The sequence below is a fragment of the Parasteatoda tepidariorum genome, chromosome 4 (assembly GCF_982258835.1).
Source record: "Parasteatoda tepidariorum strain Cologne lab strain chromosome 4, Ptep-v5.0, whole genome shotgun sequence".
NCBI lineage: Eukaryota > Metazoa > Arthropoda > Arachnida > Araneae > Theridiidae > Parasteatoda > Parasteatoda tepidariorum.
Window position 1 is genome coordinate 109958517 of NC_141758.1, and position 23190 is coordinate 109981706.

Here is a 23190-nt window from a genome sequence, read left to right on the forward strand (position 1 = left end):
GATGAACATTAATTGTCGCTAACCTAAAATTGGGTCGGCTGTTCAACGACGATTATAAAATAAAATAAAATAATTTTCAAAGTCTTTACATGATCATGATAAAATAACTAGCTTCTGGTAAAGAACTCTTTTTCTAGATTACATTAGCCATTATAAAATGATCAAAAGATTTTTCGGTTCGATATCAGAGGGGGAAATATGAAGTCTGAAATTGAGAATATCTTAGAAAATGCAGCAGAGTTGCACATCAGAGTTCAGTAATCCAACCGGACCCAGCTCAGTAGACATACATGCGGACTCACAAGTATTTTATCAATCATGTAAGGTGATTGATGCTTTCATACGCTATGGACCGAAGGTGCGCCGAAATGGATTGTGGTTGAATAAATTGTGACCTCGTCAATAAAAAAATGTGAAAAGCCCACTATACGTGACGAGAACATAAGAAAAAAAATGTCATTTTTAAAAAGGGGAAAATTGAGCGCTTTTTAAAAACACCCAATGTAAAAAGTACCTTAAAGGCTTTTAAAAACGAAAATCGGAAATAAGCACCTTTAAGCACTTTTTAAAAATGCTACGCCCCATGATATCATAGTTATTATTTTTCTAATCATTGAAAATATATTTGTTGTTATAAACCCTTAGTTCAGTTCTTTTCTCAGCTATAATTTTCCCTAAGATGCAAAATGTAGGTCACATTCCTTTGCTAACTCAGGTTAAAACAATTTTTCTGCCTGCCTAACGTTAATGTATGAGGCTATATCTCTATCTTGAGTCTGAAACAATCCATCTGACACTATGAATTGCTTTAAAGTTTCAAATACTTACGCTGACTTGTGTACTCATAAGAAAAAACGGTTTTTCGATATAATAAGATTATATGCTGGTCTTTTTGTCGTAGTGGTCTTTCAGAGATTTCGGGGAACGAATCTGTTCATATCACCATGCGGAATTTTTGTTTCTTTGCTACCCTGCTAGATTTGATTTGATTTATTCACATGCATAAAATGAAAATTCAATCAAGCCCTTCATTTTACTCAATTTGACCTTTGTCAAATCTAAGAACAGATAGCACAAATTCGATAAAGTTACAATTAGGTTTAGAACGGAATTCGAACCCGATACCTCTGCGCTTCAAAGTATTCGGCAGGAGGACACGTATCTTGACTTAAACGATTAGAGAAAAGGCACAGACTTAATAGGGAAGGTAACTGAGTATCTAATGTCTCGAGAGGCAAAAGAGAAGGTTTCAATTTTGTGTCTGAAGTTACTAAAAGACCTCAGCGCTTTAACGGAGTGGAACCAACACCAACTGCATGGAGATAATGACTTCAAGTCAGTTATACAACCGAAATCAAAATCATCACCTTCTTCGCACCACAAGCATTGAATGAAAGGTTAACCGAAGTGAACAGACAACAGCAATATATGTTCTTTATCATCTTACAATATGGGGCAATATAATTTACAAATCTTTACTTGAATATAATGTAAAGTTAAGAACTGGTTGCTTAAGAACTGGAACAGTACAGGCATGATTTACCGGCTGGGGAGCGTGGTGCAAAGATCGGGCCTTCTGTCCGATATAAACTGTGGTAGTGTAATACCATACGTCTGTACAATACGTCTGTAGTACGTGTGGTAGTACGATACGTCTACCACTGAGGATATTTCACTGTGGTCGGTGTGAACCGAATGTGGATTCATATCGACCAGTCATTGGTGGGATTCAAAACCGGTTCACCTCATTGGAAGGTGAACACTCTAATCCCTGAGCTCAACAACCAAACTGCTGTCTATTAAAATATTGTATCGTTCTATTAATTTATTTATTATCTTCACATGCATATACAAGCTTGTATGCTAATTTGAAAGTACGACTTATCAACCCTTGTCAATATCAAGAACAAATAGCCCAAGCTTGATATGGGCAGATGGGTATTTAATTTACGTCGTACTAGAGCTGCACAACGGGTTATTAGCAACGGTCTGGGAAACCTCCCTAAGGATGATTTGAAGACCTATCATCACAATTTTAATCCTCTGCAGAGGGACGGCTTTCACCTGAAGTCAAGCACTTTTCGGCAGAACAGTTTCACGAGGACTGATATCGCGCACAATCGGTTCATACGCCGGCTGATCAAAGCGGTCACCCACCCTCTTACTGACCTCAATCAGTAATACTTGACTTCGATTTTCTATTGGGAACCGCGTCTTCACGATTAGTCCACTGCTGGACAAAAACTCGCGAATGATATTGCAATGATACATTCAGGATGGCTGTGCAATCCGTCACTTCCAAGTGAGAGAGCGTTTTGGTGAAATGGTGAGACCACTTATCCGGGGAGGCCCCTTTTTATCGTTCTGTAAAAATGTCTTATTTCCTCAGCAACTTTTGCCAGAATTTTTCTCAAGCCCGAAAAGTCACCTTATCTTACTCAACTCGCAGAAGATGTATTACAAACGAATATTTTATTCATTGATACATGCATGCTTGTTCCCAATGACATGATATACATTTAATTACGCAAGCACTGGTTTTGAGTCTTTATGAAGTAGATACGCAAGTACTTTATTTACGTCACACTAGAGCTGCACAATTGGCGACGGTCTGGGAAACATCCCTGAGGATAATTCGAAGACATGCCCTCACAATTTTGATCCTCTTTAGAAGGGATGACACCCCCGCTTCGGTAGCCCGACGACCTGCATGCGAAGTCAAGCACTTTACGGTGGAACAGCTTAACGAGGAGCCATGCAGCACACCCTCGGTCCCTACTCAGACTAAAGCAAATGGTCACGCGCCCGCTCACTGACCGCAGTCAGTGATGCTTGAGTTCGGTGATCTGCTAGGAACTATGCCTCAACGATCAGTCCACTGACGGGATTCGAACCCGCTACCTCCACACTACAGAACTTTTGGCAGGTGATAACGCTCGGCACAGGGAGGCCCCAAAGAACGCGAGTAGCGTGGATCCTCTTCATCATCAACTCAATTCGACTTTGATAGACAATAATTGCCAATCGTTATCGATATTAAAGGCTATAAAATACGGGGCAAGACTTGTACCAACCGAGCTCTTCGAATCTCTGTTTTGTTGTTGTGAGTTTTTTTTATGAGTTGGTAGACTCTTGTATTTAGTCTAGTTTTAGATACAAAGAAGGATTATGATGTGTCTTATAAGTCTGCTTTTTTTTTTACAGAACTTTACAGTAAGTTTTTTTCTAATTTTCCCTACTTTTACATACACTTAAAGTTTTTCGAGATACTTGATGGTATGCTTGTAATTGTCTAAAATTCGGGATTGCTTTAAGTATGATTAATATACCTCTTTTATTAGCTTGGTTCTTTTGTGAAATTTAAAAATGGTTCTTTTTCGAATATTTTGATGGGATATTGGCTTATTTAAAGTATTACTTTGAAGATTTATCAATTTCGCTTAGTTAAAATTCTCTTTAGATTATTGAGTAAAAACGACTTGAAATAAAATTCCGATTTACTGTTGACTAAGAGCAATGAAACTAAAGTTTTACGAAACAATAGTTTTAATGTTTTGTATATATTTTTTCACCGGATTTAACGTGATTATTAGTTTTTAAATACTAGACATTGCACATACTTTCAGTACTATATCTAACAGTCTACTTTTAAAACTTTGCAATTTTCCCGCCTCCAATATTGAATTGAATTATAAAGTTGTGTGACTGTTTCAAACTTAATATACTTCCCTGTTAAATTCCAAAATATTGTATATTCAAGCCTAATAATAGAGTTTAGTGTTATAATTTTTTTTTTTACATTTTGGTCGCATAAACTTTTAATATTGTTAAACAAAATCCTTGTGAAGCCCGAGCTTAGTTCGTTTCTACCTTAGAATACTGAACTCACTATTTACCTGATAAGATGAGTTCGTTTTTCACCGATAATGACTTCAGTCGAGTGAGGGAAATGTGGGTGGAGGTTTTGGGATATATCATACTGTAAAAGACTTGTAAAATGTATGTATTGAAAATCGTATTTTTATATTATACTAGTTAAATTATATTTAGCTTCAAAATTTTGTTTAATTGAATAAGATGTGTGCAATTCATTACCTTTTATGTGCATGCAAAAATTATAAATACAGTAATTGTTGCATTTAAAATGTTATTTTTGTAATAAAACCATTTTAACTTTTATAATAATATAAAGAACAAAATTAAAGAGTCAAATTTTTCATTTTTCGTCAATTTTTCTGAAATATGTCACTGTTAAGGGGTTAAGCTGTAATTTGTCTAAAGTAAGAACTCCCCCTAGCCATTCGTCTGCACCCGTGGTGGTGACTATTGTAACGAGGTATAACTATTTCAAGTTTAGGTGTGGGGTCGTTGTTTAGGACAGGATTTGTCTCGGGGACATCAGTCTTAATATTACATATTTTTGTTACGGACATTTTAAAAGTTAAAAGCCTTTCTTGAAACTCTAGAAAAATATTACTTGGTTATTTCAAAGCTCTCATCAACATCCAGTATAAATAACACTAATTGAGCAGTATAATTTATCAGTGCTTTCATCCATAGTTATTGAGCAAAATTTAAAATGTGCAATTTTTGACTCAAATTGTGATGTATAATTTTTATCTATGGTTCGATTCTAGAAGTCAGTATTTCGCGGTAATCTTACAGCGTCAAAACTATTTCATGTCTAGACATAAAACATAAACATTTAGCATACAATGTTTAACAAACTCCTATCATCGAGATATTTCTTTTTAGCAATATTGCATGCTACAATGTAACTTACAAGCGCAGCTGTTTCTTGGATATTGTTTATCTTTGAAAAAATTTTGTCTGCCTCATAATGCTTTGAGACTTCCTGCGTTTTGTCATCTTTCCAAATCAAACATTGCTTCATAGTTGGCATTCTTGTGCTTGGCTGCAAAATGTCTGTTAATGTTGTAATTTTTAATAACTACTAAATATTACAAATAACTCAAACAAGCACTAGCTATTTTACATTTAATAATTTCAATATTTACAATAACGTTATATGTGTGCAATATATCCATACGCACTAACGTTAGAGCTCGCGCCAGCAGAAAAATCTGCACATTTTATGCTCAAACGAGCTGTCTTCCACATGTGAAGTGCAATTCATCCACATTACATTCCGTATGTCTGCGCTTCTAGAAACACTCGTTGACTCCAATCTTCGGCTATTCTATTGAACTTCTGCTTTCAACATTTTACCAATTGAAGCTGTCTGCTATTACCATCAATTTATGTTTTGTGGAACAAAAAAAGAGAAAGTGAAAACGTCATCAGTACTTTGTTAAAAAAGAAGGAACAAATATAGCTTTAAACAAAGTAGACAAGATGTATAACGCATATTGATTATATTCGCCACGGATCGGCGAGTTAAAATTCTATCCGCGGATCGGATAAAACTTCCCTGCGGGCAGTAGTTTGCCCATCCCTGCCCTAAAGTGAAGAGAAGCTACCCTCCTTGAAATGCGCTATTCTTGTTTCCATAGCAGCAGACGGCCTCAGACTTTCTGGCGGGGGTAGTTTTAACCGTAGACAAACTATAGGTTTAGAAGTCCAATTCGTTTTATTCGGTTTCGCTACCCCATATATGTGTCTAGGATCTTTCCTCTCCTCTTCTGTTTCCTTAGATCAGGGAATTTTAATTTCGTTATACCGTTAATTAGTTCGTATGTAGTTGTGCAAATGTGACAACCTTCAGCCGGTGCAATTAATTTTACCTACTGTACCTGACCGTATTATTAGACGCATTTCAAGATTCTATGTAAAATCTTGATTATAACGTAATGCGACACAGCATTATTGTTTTTACGCGACTGCAACCTGTTTGCACTCGTTTACGTTAGTGTATCAATTGACTGAATTAGACTATAAATAATATAAATTCGACGATAGGATAAATTAGGCTATTTATTATATAAATATAGAATATTTATTCTATAAAGTCTTAGTATGTTATAATAATTAGACCAAATTATGAGACGCGCTGTAGTTTTTTAAACATGTTTTGCACGACTTTATATGCAATATTTTTATATTTAAACACACATGTAATGGGCTTTATTTAAGAGATTTTTATATAGTCCTATTTGCATTAATAATTTTTTACCGTATTGCATAACAATGGTAATAAATTTACAAACGATGGTAAAAAAAGTGCAAACAGATTTCAGCTGCGTAAAAATAATACAACTGTATCACTTGATAATTAAGATTTTACATAGAATCTTATAGTGCGTCTAATAGTTTGGCTAGTGACTGTAAACTAAAGATTTAGCATGGTAGCTTATGTTATGTTGTTAGATTATACATAAAATGAAAATAATCTATTTCAGGATTTTATTCGATGTTACTTCCTATGAGGTTGGGGAGTTTACTGCGTACTTTAAATTTCACTCGTAGGTCAACCACAGCTAGCTACGAACATCAATCTAAAATTTCGCTAGGTTCTTCTGTAATTGTCAGAAACGAATAATTTTTTCAGGACTTCTGAAGTAAACAGATTCAAAATTCGAAGCGGTTAAAATCTCATTCAGACAAGAAATTTGTCAGAGAACTGTAAAATGAACTAAACTATTAAGTCTTTTATTTTTTCAATTCTTCTCGGAATTGGAGATTTTAATTTGCCTGAATATATAGCATAGAGCTCTAGTATTGTCGTAGCATTAGTCTAATATTATCGATTTATTAGTTATAAGTATACAATGTTCATCAGCGAACTTAAAGTATATTACGTTAAAGTGTAAAAACATACTCCACTGTTTATGCAATAAATTTTATATTTATAATGATAGGTTTCCTATTTTCTTGCAGGATCCAAGAAGCTACCTGAAAATAGATGTTTGATGCTTTACACAAAGTTGCGTATTCTAGATTAAAAAGCTCTACTCCTTACAGAATGTTGGTCATCATTATCCGATTTAGATTGGGTAAGGAAGTTAAGAATTATTTCGATCTGATCAATGAATTGTTTAATAGAAATTTTATTCTAAGAATTTTATTCTACTGTTCAACATTTCATCGTTAGAACGTTGTATTCATTAGCTTTTGGAAACCTTTTAAACTTTTGATACATCTTTTGAAATGATATTAATTTTTTCGCACTCACAAATGAAAGTAGACTCATAGAGACACTTGAATATGTTTAAGCTTTGAAAATTTAACCTTTTTGTCTGAGTAAATTAAAAGATTCAATTTTCAATTTATTATATATTATATAAACTTTATATAAAAACATATCATTTTCGGAAAATTTCGAGTTTTTGCTCTCAGGATTTTGTTACAATTTAAATGCATTTCAAGAACGTAAGTTTGGAGATTTTTTACTCCAGCACACATAATAGTTTACTTTAGACTTGCTTGAAACTTTGCATGTAGATTTTGTACAATGTTGGCGATGAACTAAGAGCTAGTGAATATGTTATTTTTAATCAAGCTTTAAGAATATTACATTTTTCTTTGCAAATTCAATATTAATGTATAGTTAATTCTCTTTTTGAAATTATAAAATAGTTAAAAACTTGGGTAATAACATTAATTTAGGTATTTTGAAATTTATTAATTAGAATTTACTGTATAGCCATTAGCGTGGCATGAAACATGCGTAGTTTTGAACTTATTTTGACTAATACTTTATACATTTTTAAAATTTACATAAATTTAATTTTAAGTCTTAAAAACTGCTTAAATCCTTCCACGAACAGTCTGATGGTAACGAGCTTCTAAACCATGATCCGGCTGAGGATATTTTACGTCAGAACTGTGGTCGGTTACAGCGAAGAGCAGAATTGGTATCTATCAGCCTATGCTTAGGTAGCATCATTGGGAGGCTTACGCTCAGGGGGGGGGGGGCACCACTGCTCTTCATTGGTTTTTTAAGGCTACAGTGGACTACTCCCGAAATCGTGAAGATCTCTAAAATAGATTTTCCAACTTTGTCCATTTTATAATTAAATGATATAAAAAGCATAATAAAATCTCGAGAATTTGTAAAACATTTGACAATATTAGTGTTACATTGCTTTTTATTAGTAAAACGTTTTTCTCAATAAAAAATTTCGCATTGAACTGAAAATTGAAAATTCAATTTTTTGATATTCTCTCTAAATCTAAACAATCTTTAAAGTTACAGCAATGTAACAGTATTTTTAAGTATTTAGCAATGTAAAGTATTTGTGATTCATTTAGTTACTTGGTTGTATACTTCTGTTGATAACAGCCACTTATCAACCAATAAAAGCCAATTATCTAGGATCAGGAGGCTAATGAAATTTGGTCATTTTTCCAAAGCTCCAAAATAACTTTTACGAATATCTGACTGTATATCTCTTAATTCCTTGGTTATTTAAAGTTTTTTGGTAATTGAAATTCCGTTCTCATTTAAATTTCGTCTGTCTTTGTTAATATAGATTTCTGTGATAGATATTTGAAAAGCACGCACATAGCTCAGAAGTCCTGTGAGTAGGAATTAAATGTTCGGACTGATATGAACATAGTTACAAGTTTTTAAGAATTTTGTAAAATGATCAAGTTTTTGTTAATGACTCGGGAGGTTTACTGAGATTTGCGTAGCAAATAGTTATAAAACTTCACCCAATAATATCAAACACTGCCTCTAACTAAAATAAAATCCCTATGTTAATTTGACCATAAGAGTAAAGACATTTTGTTTTATGCTTAAAACTAGGCTTTGCATTGAGTACTTCATCGTCATATAGTCCTCTTGGGGACCATATTTTCAAAGATGTCCGTTGCTAACCTAGCTGCCATGAGAATAGTAGTTTCCAAAGATGTCCATTGCTGACCTAGCTGCCATGAGCATCAGTCTGTCAAGATGTCCTTTGCTGACCTAGCTGCCATGAGCATCAGTCTGTCAAGATGTCCTTTGCTGACCTAGCTGCCATGAGGATCGTAGTTTCCAAAGATGTCCTTTGCTGACCTAGCTGCCATGAGCATCAGTCTGTCAAGATGTCCTTTGCTGACCTAGCTGCCATGAGCATCAGTCTGTCAAGATGTCCTTTGCTGACCTAGCAGCCATGAGCATCAGTCTGTCAAGATGTCCATTGCTGACCTAGCTGCCATGAGGATCGTAGTTTCCCAAGATGTCCATTGCTGACCTAGCTGCCATGAGGATCGTAGTTTCCCAAGATGTCCATTGCTGACCTAGCTGCCATGAGGATCGTAGTTTCCCAAGATGTCCATTGCTGACCTAGCTGCCATGAGGATCGTAGTTTCCCAAGATGTCCATCGCTGACCTAGCTGCCATGAGGATCGTAGTTTCCCAAGATGTCCATCGCTGACCTAGCTGCCATGAGGATCGTAGTTTCCCAAGATGTCCATTGTTGACCTAGCTGCCATGAGGATCGTAGTTTCCCAAGATGTCCATTGTTGACCTAGCTGCCATGAGGATCGTAGTTTCCCAAGATGTCCATCGCTGACCTAGCTGCCATGAGGATCGTAGTTTCCCAAGATGTCCATCGCTGACCTAGCTGCCATGAGGATCGTAGTTTCCCAAGATGTCCATCGCTGACCTAGCTGCCATGAGGATCGTAGTTTCCCAAGATGTCCATTGTTGACCTAGCTGCCATGAGGATCGTAGTTTCCCAAGATGTCCATTGTTGACCTAGCTGCCATGAGGATCGTAGTTTCCCAAGATGTCCATCGCTGACCTAGCTGCCATGAGGATCGTAGTTTCCCAAGATGTCCATCGCTGACCTAGCTGCCATGAGGATCGTAGTTTCCCAAGATGTCCATTGTTGACCTAGCTGCCATGAGGATCGTAGTTTCCCAAGATGTCCATTGTTGACCTAGCTGCCATGAGGATCGTAGTTTCCCAAGATGTCCATCGCTGACCTAGCTGCCATGAGGATCGTAGTTTCCCAAGATGTCCATCGCTGACCTAGCTGCCATGAGGATCGTAGTTTCCCAAGATGTCCATCGCTGACCTAGCTGCCATGAGGATCGTAGTTTCCCAAGATGTCCATTGCTGACCTAGCTGCCATGAGCATCAGTCTGTCAAGATGTCCATTGCTGACCTAGCTGCTAGTAAATGTGGGGGGGGGGTGAGTTAATTTCAAAATCTATTGTTAAAATACATTTAATCTGAAGTTTAAGCAAAGCTTAATTAAAAAAGATTTATAATAGACAAAATTCGTATCTCAAATGTGCAGGATATTATTAAAATAAACTAACTCTTAAACTTGTTTTAATCTTTAAAAAAAATTTCAGGGCCCAGGTAAAAACCGGTATTTATTAAATCAACATTTTAAAATTTCAAAACTATTTAAATTAACGGGATGTTTAGAAACCGGAAAACGAGTACATAAAATATCACAAATTTAGTGTTACCTTAATAAAGCACTCGTTATGAAATTGATAGTTACTAATTAATCCCCACCTCACCAGTAAAATACTTATTAAATACCAGTTTTCGAATTAAAGTTATCCCGTACTGTTCGAAATACCAATTTTATCTTACTATTCCGGATCTGTCTGTCTGTGCACCCATCACTTAAATTATTTAAAACCATTCATGCAATAACGTCTAGCTGTCTCGTCATAGTATCGCATTTTTCAAATTTTATTTTGGTCCTAATCTTAACTATAGAACATTAATTGTTTTCCATCAAAGCTAAGTTGGCACTTCACACATTAGGTCTTATTTTCATTTACGTAACTGTATTAAGATAAATTTCACAAAACAAATTTAAATTTATAATTTGTCGATCATTTATATAGTATAGGCAATAACCATTCTAGGTGTTTATTCCAAATTTAAAAGAATGTGCTTTATATAAAGTTTGAGAGCGAAACTATAAAAAAAATTTATGAAAAATCAAGACTGTCTAGTAATTAAGTCGGCGTAGCGGAACGCGTTAGGTTTGCTCAAGAAATGTTCTAATTTTGCTACTCAAAAGAAAACTGGTCGCTAACACGCTTTGGAGTAACAGTAATTTTTATCTGTAGATAGAACTAATTATACACATTATCGCATGCACTGAAAATGTTAGATAAGTTAGAATTTTGGTAAATAAAATATTTCAACTTGCAAGTTGATTTCAAGATAAACTGAAATTATATATCTAATAAGATATTTTTAATACATTAATAAATGGGTCTCTACAAAACTAGTCTTGTTTTTAATCTTATTTCTCCGCCGAGTCTTTTTGCATAACGATAATCTTTAAATGGATTTGCCTCAATTTTCTTCATTATTATGATGTGTTACTTCATTATTATCAAATATTTTTAGCTGTTTTGATGCATATTCAGTGTCAAAAGTATTTGTTCAAATTTCCAAAAAATTTCAACACTGAACAATATTTATTACGGATGATTCGGCTCGTTTAGTTATTCGAAACTGGCTATGAGCATAGCACGTGATAAAAGGATATTTTAAAAATTGAAAAGAATCTGTGACACTATCGAGCCATAGTTTCAAAAAGTAAATAAATTTAGAAAATTTTCCCCTTTTAATGTAAATATGCCTGGATGAGCAAATTTGAAGCAATTCATGTTTAAGGAATTTCGTTATGCATTCATATTCATTCATCATGCTATTTCTGGCTAACTACTAACATACGACTAACTATAACAAATATTTTAACCATAAGCTAACATTAATTCATTGACTCGGCGGCAAAATAAGTTTAAACAATGGGGCATAGTTACGCGGTAAAAGTTATATTATTAAGAGTGTACTTAAAATTTAAAATTAAATTTTTATCAATTATGAGATAGTAAATTATTTTAATTAGGGTTATGCAGTTTCGATCATTTTCAGTTATTTTTATTAAGTCTAGTGAAAATTGCATGGAAAAAACTTTTAGAAATATTTTAGAAATACTGAAATTCAGCTTTGTTCGAATTTTGAAATTTCTAATTCGAATAAAATTTTGTAACAGGTGCATTAAAGGTACCAACAAAGTTTTAAAAACGTGCATCTATTTTAATAACTATTTACAAAGTCAGGAATTAAGAATTTGTTTTAGTTTAAAAAATAAAATTTTCAACTCGGACGACATCTTAGATCTAGTGATTTGTACTAAGACTGGATGACTTATTACTTATACCAAAAATCTAAAATTAATAAAATACAAAACACAAATTAAACTTTTTAGCTTTGATTTTGAAGATCTCTTGAGCAACATAAACAATAAATGCCCTGAAACAGTCTAAGTTCGTGAATCTTTTTTAAATGCATAGTCTTGTAATTGTCCATCCTCTTACTGTAAGAAAACAATTCAGAAATGTGTAAGATTTTTGAAGAATAAAATATAAATAAACGTTTAAAATTTTATAATTATTTTTTATTAAATGTTGAATTAGTCAATATTTTATTAAAAGTGAAATAATGGTCACTTATGCGCAATTCAGGAAAGAATGTTAATTGGCAGTAAAATTTGATCTAAAATAAAAACATTTTCAAATGACGTATGGTTAAAATTTTTCCCGGATTAACTCTTTTGCAGAGTTAATATTATCACAAACCATAACATTCTCATAGTGGATGCACAGCTCTAAATGTTAAATTCCCGATCCTGACTGGCCAGGCCCTAGTTAAGTAATATTTTAGCTACGCAAAATATTACTTAACTAGGTTACTTACTAAGTTACGCAAAAAATCTGCATTTAACGCGTTGGAAGAGCGTAGCATTGCAGAATTGATTAGCGGGTGTATGAAATCGTTATACGTTTAGTGTATAAATTAATAAAACAAATCTTAGTTTAATGTGAAGTTAGTTTCGAATCGGCAGGTATTTAAGTCAAAATATCGTTGAATTTTTGTTCATTGTAGTTGTCAAAACCCAAAGGTATTCGCAGACTTTAGTCAAATGTTAGTTCTTGCAGTCCAGCTAACTATCGTGGCTGAAATCCCTCTGTAATACGGGTAGACTTCGAAAACGTTCTATCTTGTGTATTAAACTAGTTTCGTTGTAAATTTTTTTCGATTAAGTATGACTCAAAATTATAGGTTAACGACGTTTTACGCGTAGAGCCTTCCATCCACATCCTGGAAAGTCCTCGGCGTGCTTTAAAAGTTGTATAGCTATTAAAGGATAATGCACGCTAGGCATTACGATCTGAGGAACTTTATCTAACTATACTGGACTCTTAACTAGATATAAAGCTAATCTCTAACTAGAAAAGTGGGTACTAGACAAATTAGTTTTCAAAGTATAAATGGTAGAGCTTATTTTAAAAAGGTTCGTACACAAATTAATCGTTACAGGATGCAGAATATTCCATAATCCTGATAAACAAAACTTGTTTTAATTGATAATTTCGAAAATGGGTACATAAACTTTAAGGTACTTAAAGTTCCAAATAAATTATAAAACTTACTTCAAAACAAAGTTTAAATATAAGTTGGATGACAAAATTAGAACTTAAATTTAATATTGCAGCAAAAGTCTCTTCAAATCTCTTCGAAAATTTAAAACCATTTCAGTTGAGAATGTTAACTTAGTATAAATACCAGATTTATTCGACCTATCCAAATTCAAGATAATTTATTAAAATTTTAAAATATATTTTTAAGCAAGGGATTTAAATTTTTCAACATTCATATGTTTCTAATAAAATGAAATATGTATTTATGTGTTTTAAAAAAATAATAGGTTCAACGTATTCACGGATAAATTAAATGTTGCCAATTTAAGATTTGAAAAATCGTAAGTTTGGTTCTAAGTAAATATATAGATTTCGACTCAAATGAGTGTTTCAAAAGTTCTCTAACTCTTATTTTTAAACTGAACTATTTCTTTTAACTTTACCGATCTCGTGCAAAAGTGCTACAAATATAGGTTCTCGGTGAGAGAGGGCAAAAATTTCGGATAGAAGTTTGAATCTATTATTTGAACAGATACCCGAATAATCCATGAGGTAAAGTATAAACAAACTTTCTTAATGTGTTCATTTTTATATCTAACAGCAAAATTTTGAATAATTTTCAGATTCTCATAGTAAGTTGCAATTGCGTTGAATACTTTAAGAACTATTGACGTAGATATCAATAAGCTAGTTTAATCACTAAATGTTTGTTATAAACTATTATATGATATGCAGATTTGCAAATTCCAAAAAATGGTTCTTTAATTTTCATTAAAATTCATTGATTTGCGTTCTATCCTAAGCGGATCATTGTTAAAACTGGTGAGAAATGTTCTGTGCAAATATAAATTCAATAAAACTAGTGGGCTGCTCCCCCTGCTCGCCAACCTCAGAAAATTCCTACGCAATCTTATATGGTTTGCTTCGCTCGCTACTAACTTAGGAACATTGCAAATCCACAAAATTCTAAGAATTCAAAACAATCATTCAAATCCATATAACAACTTTTTTTTAAAAAATTACATCTTTTTAGTAAATACTAAGTCAATTAAATAAATTTGAATTCAAATAAATGACATGTAATTCGTTTAACCTATTAGAAATGTGCTGTAGTATAATTCGTGATATAAATCAAAAATCGTCAAATAAATTCGTAATATATATTCGTGAAAAAAAAGCGCTTTCGACAAAATACTAAAATAAAGATCTTTCGACGAAGACTACTCACTTCTGCCTAGCTTAATAGTATGAGATTAACGCAGCTGAGGCTCTCTGGTTATTTCAGTTTCCGTTTTTAAAAGAGCTAAATGTTGAGCCACCTCAGCTAGATTTGGCATGAGACATTTTCAGCGGCAATCATTGGTCGATTCACCGTGTAAGAGAAATAGTAACGTAAAACAAAGCAACCGTTGCCACCGGTGGAAAAGGAATACAGCCAAAATTTGGGAGCCACGTAAGAGAATTATATATATTAGATGTCATAAATGATAAGAAATCTGGGTCTTGTAATTCAAAATGTTAAATCAACTTTTGGAATCACTAATAGTGTTTACCTATATTAAGTTAAATTGTATTAAGTATAATTTCTAAGAAATTCTCATTATCTACTTTTAGATGTAGGTTCCACTTTTAACCGTTTGAGTGCTGAATAGTTTTCTTATATATATGCTAATAGTGCGGAATGAAATGCGTACAACTCTACTAACCAACTACTGCTAACAAACTACTAACTACTACCAACCAACTACTAACCAGCAGCAGCGTCTCAGCATTTTCGGTACAATAGCGCTTCTCCGCATTTTTGGCACACAAGCGAAGGGCGATAGCTCTTCACCTCACTCAAACGGTTAAAATAGCACCGCTTAACTCAAAGCAAACAAAGAACAGCATAGTAACCAAATTCACATGGTAATGCCATTAGAGATTCCATCATAAACATCTGATCCTTTCGGGTAAATTTTGAGATACTAAATCGAAATTGCAACTGTATATAAATGTATATAACAGTTTATAAATGTCTAGAACCAAATTTAAACCTAATAGTACGCAAATATTAAGACTTCGATTGAAACACAGCTGAATGAAGTGCAGTCAGTATTAGAGCGATATTCGATAATATAGCAGATCTGCGCTATTTGGGGATATCGATCTGCTGCATGAGTGTGCAAGTGTGAATCGGAAGTTTCGGAATGTTCTTGACGAGTGTGGATAATGACGTGGAGGTGGTAGTCGGCCGTTCTGCTTTCTCGTCATGTTTCACACTCGTCCAGCCGTTTCGGAACTTCTCGATTTTCACATGTGCGCTTTTGTAGTGGATCAGTATCCTTGTGCTGTGTAGAAATCTTTAACGGCAGTCTTTCTTTAAGAACTTGAAACTAGTTATTCTTTTTTGATATGTACTCGTGCAGCTTTGACTCCAAACAGAATAAATAGGATACAACTGACTTTTCGAATGCGAGACTTCCCCGATTTCTTCAGACTCTATACCGATCGTGTTTTCAAAAATCAAACTTTATCTATTTTTGCTCAAAACGCTAAGTAGCTGTAAATCTTCAGGATTTTACTATACACCAGACTAAAAGTGAAAAAATTCGTTAGAAAAATGTAGCTAATTTTTCTTTTAAATTTACTTTTTTAACTGTGCCCTCTTTTGAAAGTTATAAATTAACAGTTTAAATTTTATGCAGCCTTATAACTTGAACTGAAAGTGAAATGTAGTGCCAATTTTAAGTAAAATTGCAGTCTAAAATCTAATCTAGTGAAAAACTCAATGCGCAAATCTGCCTTTCATATAAATTTGTTTTAATTTATATTTTGACGAATTAAATTCTTAAAATTTTTCAGAAATTAACAAGTCTCTATTACACCTGAAACTTAATCTTAAAATTAAAATCTTTTTCAAAAATTTTTGGAGAATTCTTTTTTAGATACTGTTTAAAATGACAAAATTTGAGAATTAAATTTTAATGCATACAGGTTAATTCTTTTTGTTCTGATACATATTTTTACAAGGAGAATTTTCAATAGATTATAAATATTCATGACTCTTGCATTGTGTAATTAAATATCAAAGATATATGGTATATATGATAGCTTATTGTATACTTTAAGAAATCCATGTTAATACTTCTTTTGATGTGCAAATAAAGCGCAAGTTTAATGTGAAATGTTGCTAAAAAAATTCATTATATATGTTGTTAGAGCTCCATGTAAAATAAGGAAGTTATTGTTTAAAACTAATTTGTAAATGAGACACATGTAATGCCTAGTTGCAGTTTGAAATATATGTAATTATGAAATATTTTAATAAAATTATTTGATGGACAAATTGGTTAGTTTTACTTTTGTTATACATAAGAATTTCTTTTTATTCCAGACTAAGTTTATTCAGTTTTAAATTACTATTTTACAGATTAATGATATTCAAATTTATCTTGAAATTTTATTTGAAATTTGCATTAGCGAAATATTATGATGTTACTTGGACTAGTCTCTAAATACTTTACGAATAGTTTCCAAAGCAAATGTAGATTTTATGAGAGCCGAATTTAGTTAAATGTTGAGACACTAGACAAGTATTTAGAAGAATAATAGAAAGTAAAATTCTCCCTACTAACAAGAATATGTGCTTTTATCTGATATGCATTTGTTTTCCTTTATACTCTTGAGAATTGAGACCCAGATTATGTTCTTTGACGTACAATTTTTATTAAACAGAAGGGGATGATCCCCCACTTTCGTTGCGGCTCACCAACCCCTATGATTGCTTCGCAATAATTGTTATTTATTGACAGAAAACAGGTTTTATTCTAAAGTTAAAATGACTCATTTACGTATACGTACTAAAAGTAATTCCGTTTGCTTACTTTTGTGTCTCTATTTCAATGTCCAAATAGTATTATAAATAGTATTATTATAAATATTTAGATCTATTGGTGAACAGATATAATTTCTCCAAGTTATCATTTTTTAAACCAACATTTATTTGATCAAACATTTTATTGCTCAAACAAATTTGAGTTCACGACCATTATTTAATATTTTCGCTTACCAACGGGCGGATATGTTAATACCATTTTTGCTTGTATCACATTGTGCATGAAGTTGGCCTTAAGTTCTAAATCATTTAAAGAATCTCTAACTGTATCTATAACAATATATTAATGTTTGAAGAAAAATAATTATAAAACTCTAAGAATATACTTTTTTAATAAACTTTATTTTAAAATGCAGTCCAGAATTTCGTTAGAATAATAAAATAAAATAATTCTTATAGTTTTAAATACGTGAATTTTGTTAAGGGTAGATTTGGGGCCATATATGCACACAGTAATCAAGCAACCTATTCTTCGTTTTTAAGCTTTTAGTAATAGGTGTACCAAGAAAAAAAATTTAAGTAACGGAATATTTTATTTACGTTACGATGTCGTAAAATAAATAAAAAAGAAGTATTTTTACAAAATATAATTTTTAAATATTGATCATGTACGGGGATCGGACCTTCTGGACTAGCAATTTAAGGCTTCATATCACTTAACCATAACGGTCGCATCTAATAATCCGACTTATAATAAGCTTATTTTAAGTAATTTCTGAGGTTTACCAATAGCATCATATTGTGCCACATTGTGGTTTTCCTAATTTCGCTATAATTATTAATAGAGTATACTATAATATAATACCTGACCGATTATGGAAAATTATAGGTTAATAAATTAAGGGAAGATATGGGGTCATATATATATATATATACATAGTATATGAGCCACAATTTCTCCATTTTAACGCTATTGCAGGCAATTTGAAGTATATGCATGCATACTTACATATTGTCTCATTGTGGGCCTTTTTATTAGTCTATAATTATTTCCTTAAAATTTTTAGTGTAGTATGTTATAATATATCACCTGATCTAGTCTGAAAATTATAGCTTAATAATAAAGAGCAATATGGGCTTTATATACAGTATATCAGCAACAATTTCTCCATTTTAATGCCATTATACTCACTTAAAAAATACTTAAAAGTCCTCTTCGAAACCAAATTTCTCCCAATGCTAGATCCAGGAGTTGCTTTGTCTTCTAGGTTGAGCTCTAAATTTCAAATTAGGAAATTGAAGATTGGAATCCGTAAACGGCTACCAATCTTCGGATCGGCTGTTCACCAACGGCTATAAAGTAAAAAAAACAAGCAATGATCCGTGGTGGCTCAGGGAATAGAGCGTGAACCTTCCAATGAAGTGAACAGGGAGCAAATTCCGCACCCTGTTCGCACCGACCATAGTGCTGACAATAGACAGTGGTAGACGGATCATTGGTTAGAGTCCCCTTACTGTCAGGCTAACCGTGGGAGGTTTTACTCACCATGTAACGCAAATGCGAGTTGGTTTCATCAAAAAGTCCTCCACGAAGGCAAATTTCTCCCAATATTTGATCGAAGAGTTCCCTTGTCTTCCGGATTAGAATCAAAATTTCAAGGCTGCGAATTGAACATTAGTAGTCGTAAACCCAAAAATTATGTCGGTTGTTCAACAACGGTTATAAAATGAAAATAATCTGTAGTTAGAGCAATGGTGGCTAAGGGAATAGAACACTCGCCTCCCAAAGAGATGGGCGGGATAAAATTATAAGGCTACGGAGTTGAACACGGTATTCGTAACGACAAAAATTGGGTCTGCAGTTCAACATTGGGCTATAATATAAAATAACCTATAATTGTCTTCGTTACTATTAATTCATTTTCGTGTCTGTAAGGATAGAATTTTGCATTCAAACTATTTAGGAATAGCTAAGAGACATAATCTTTACAAGAAATCCTTTCCTGTTGATAATGCTAGCAAGCAGAATTTACCATCGTTTTGCCTTTAAAACAACAATTTATTGCAGACCGAGTTGTTTTTTGAAAAAAAAAGGGGGGGGGGCTATTCCTTCTTATGAAACCAAATGAATTATGCGGTGACAAAAAATTTACAATTTGTCCAGCAGATCATTAAAATTGAACAACTTCGGTGTTTTGTCTCTCGATAGCTCTCAATCTTTAAATACATCTCAAATTGTGAAACCACAGATGGACTGAATTTCTTTCACATTTTTATTTCACTTTCTCCTCCACAATTAACACTCTCGATCTCTCTTACTTTCTTTCTTGCGATTACAGCGCCGCTTTTACAGTGGCTATGCACAACGTGACACCCGCCTTGACAATTTCACAAAAATAAACAATTTTCGACCGACACAAACGACAGACATAAACTGCAGTGCAATATATAATTCAAAATTCAGTTAAAGTTGGTTAGAATTAAATGTATAATTTCACAATTTACAGGTCTTTTATCGATACCTTTATTTGTTTTTGAAGTCACCACTCTAATTATATTAACATCGCCTGGGTGAATTATCCTCACCTTTCACTAAAACCACTTCATTTTCTTTAAACTCTTCGCTTCCCTTATTCCATTTAGGTCTAGTCTGCAGACGATTTAAATAATCTGTTGAAGAAATGAGTTGAAGGTTCGACCCTTTTCTGATAATAGCTATCAAACTTTACTCTGCTAACAAATTATTTCTGTTCAAAAATATAGTATTCATACATTTTCTGGGTATTCTTTAATGTTTTTTTTTTTAAATATTTTAAAGTTAGAAAAATATCTCAATGGTTGCCGTCATCATTTTCTAATTTTAGTTTTCAACTTTTACTGTTAAATAAATGAAAGCATATAAGAAAACTTTTATAGTATCATTTTGTCCGATATTAATCTGAACTATAAAAGTGTTCTTCTATTTTATTAATTGGAATGCCTAATTTTAATGTATTTTCTTATTTATTATTACAATAGCAAATTTTGTTGTATATATTATCTCTAGGAAACAAAAATCTTAAATGCTAATTACTAAAAAGTTAATCTTCGAGCATATAATAATGGAAATATTACACTCAATCATAAATACTTAAGGTTAAGGCGTTATAATAATGACATTAAAAAATATATTATAAAATTGGACGAATTTTTAAGCATTAATAACTTTTACTTTTAAAGTTCAAAACTTTTTTTCTTTTTTTTCGGCCTTGTACATTTTTTTTCTTTCCTGTTTAAAGTTGCAAGGCGGTATCGATTTCAATGGCGAAATTAAAAGTTCTTAAGCGTCTGAACAAAAAACACGAAACATAATGCTTTAATTCACCGCATTATAAATTCTTCCAGCACATTTTATTATTCTTTTGACGTCACCTTTATATTTTCTGAAATAAGACATGGAAAATCGCGTTTTCTCATTTTGTGTTTCATAAACAGTTCTTGCCGGTTGCTATCTCGTATTTGACTACTACTGTAAAGTTTTTGCAATCAGATGAGAAGAAAATCACCTCAAATTAAACAAAAACTATAGAAAACAATGAATGCATTGAAATAAGTTTAAAAAAAATGCTAGTTACATGGGAAGTAATTTATTTTTAAAGCGAGATGATGTGCGCTGTGACGTCACTGATTGAAATCAGAAGCTCGGAGCGGCACGAGTCTCTTCAAAGGAGTGACCTAGCCTTTCTATTGTCTCTTTAGCCCTGCTTGCACTAGGCAAATCTGCCATCACTTGGTTTTTACTTTTAAAAATCCCCTTAAGACATTTAAGAAATTTTTTTTATTATTCCCTTAACAACTGATCGTCCGTTAATTATACAAAAACTGGCTCGAATGTTGGCTAAAGTAGCCTCAAATACCTGTATGCAAATAAAGAACATGATAAAGATTAACAATTGATTCAGAAAATTGATGATTGTTTGGAATTAAGATAGGATATTTTTGTTCTGAAGTTAAGTTCGAATGTTTAAGTCTGCCACCAACACGAAGTATATGCATTTCATCTAAAAACGGAGATAAATTTAACAAATTGTAATAAGATGGTAAATCGCTGTCCTTTTTCAAAACACTTAATTTCTTTCATAAAATACACTGACAGAACATTATTCACTAAATAAATTCAAGTGCAGTTAAATTGCCATTTTTATGATATGGGCTTCTTGCATTTCCCTTGAAAAGCAAACACCATACAATGATTCTTTGCAATTTCGAAAACGAACACTTATCAATGATAGGGAGTATCTTAGTATTTTGTACTACAAAAAACACAATATCATTTTGGTGATCTTTTAGCTCTTTTTTTTTGTATAATTCACTGTTCGACATGATGTGGAATTCACTAGGTATGTATGTTCTCGCTAATACAACTATTAGTGTTTTCAACTTTTAGTATTCCACGTAGTAACCTCGTAATTTTGAGCTACTCTCAGAAGACTAGGAAACTCCTGGATTAAACATTGGGAACGACTAACCCTCGCGGTAGACTTTTTGATAGACTTTACCAGCCGTTGCGTAAATGAAGAATAAAACCGCGTAAACCCCTCAAATCAATTTAATCTGATTTCCTTCACTTCTTTTCAACACTTTTTAATAATTTTTACTGATATAGTAACAAAATCTTTTGTATGTATTTTACTTGAGCCATTTTACCGTAGTTAACAAGATGCACACATTTAGTCTATTCACTTTACAAAGAAGTTCTGATTATAAAATATGAAGTAAACAACATTATGCATGAAATGAGTCCAGATTTATGTTTTTATAGTAAATGTACACATTTAGTCTATTCACTTTACAAAGAGGTTTTGATTATAAAATATGAAGTAAATGGCATTAAAAAATTTTGAAGTAAAAAAACAAACTTTTTTCTTACTCGCTGAAATAATTTTAATCAATCCCTAATGTGTCCTTTATTTTTGCCTTTTTTACCAAGATTCTGTTGTTGTTGTCGTTGTTCATTTACGTCGCACTAGAGGTGCACAATGGGCTAATGGCGACGGTCTGGGAAACATCCCTGAGGATGATCCGAAGACATGCCATCACAATTTTGATATTCTCTGCAGAGGGGATGGCACCCCCGCTTCGTTAGCCCGACGACGTGCTCGCGAAGTCGAGCGCTTTACGGTAGAACAGTTTAATGAGGACCCATACCGCACACCCTCGGTCCCTACGCAGACTGATCCAAGTGGTCACCCACCCGCACACTGACCGCAGCCAGTGATGCTTGACTTCGGTGATCTGCTGGGAACCGTGTCTTAACGATCACCAAGATTCTGAAAATATATTATAGATAGATTCCAAAATTCTGAAAATATATAATATATGGAATGACTTATGACACAGAAGCAATATTTTTACATTATTTCACATGTTTTACATTTTTATATTGAATTTTCCATAATCCCTAGAAGAATTCTAGAATCCAGGTGAAAATAGAAATTAGAAAATACAGTCTACAAGGTCTGTTTTTAAGTATGGTCCGTTTTGTTGTGCACACTAATAGATGACGCTTGCGTCGCAACGAGTACTTGCGACGTGTCTCAGCAATCCTTGGAAACAAATGTGCTCAGTTAAAGCTGTGAATGTATCCTGTGCGGTCAGTTCTGTGTCTTTAAAATGCTCAAATTTTACAAATCTTCCGCCGCTTATGAGATGCGTTTTTAATCGGCAAAAACCCTGCCTGCTGCATACATTTATCTGACAGATTTCTGAAGCTTACGAAGCTTCCTACTAGCATGCTAACAGAAAATTTCGCTACTCCATGACAGTGACTCTCTTCACGGCTCAGTCCCGAGCTCTATTGGCTCTTTCGGCTGGGAAGTTTTGGATCACCCCTCATCAGCACAGTCCTTGCGCTAAGTGATTTTCATCTTTTCCGATGTTCTAAACATCGTTTAACCTCAACCAGTACAACGCTTACGAAAACGTGAAAACGGCCGTGACCTCTTGGTTATCAGAGCAGGTGGCAAGTTACTATGAAG

General features: G+C 33.2%; 1 long non-coding RNA gene across 1 annotated transcript; it reads left to right on the forward strand.

Annotated features, from left to right (window-relative positions):
- The first annotated feature begins 3047 nt into the window (after positions 1–3047).
- Positions 3048–16677, forward strand: LOC147812551 (uncharacterized). The gene is made up of 3 exons (XR_015433280.1): positions 3048–3213; positions 6838–6953; positions 8711–16677. It is a non-coding gene; the product is annotated as an uncharacterized LOC147812551 (long non-coding RNA).
- Positions 16678–23190: the final 6513 nt, after the last annotated feature.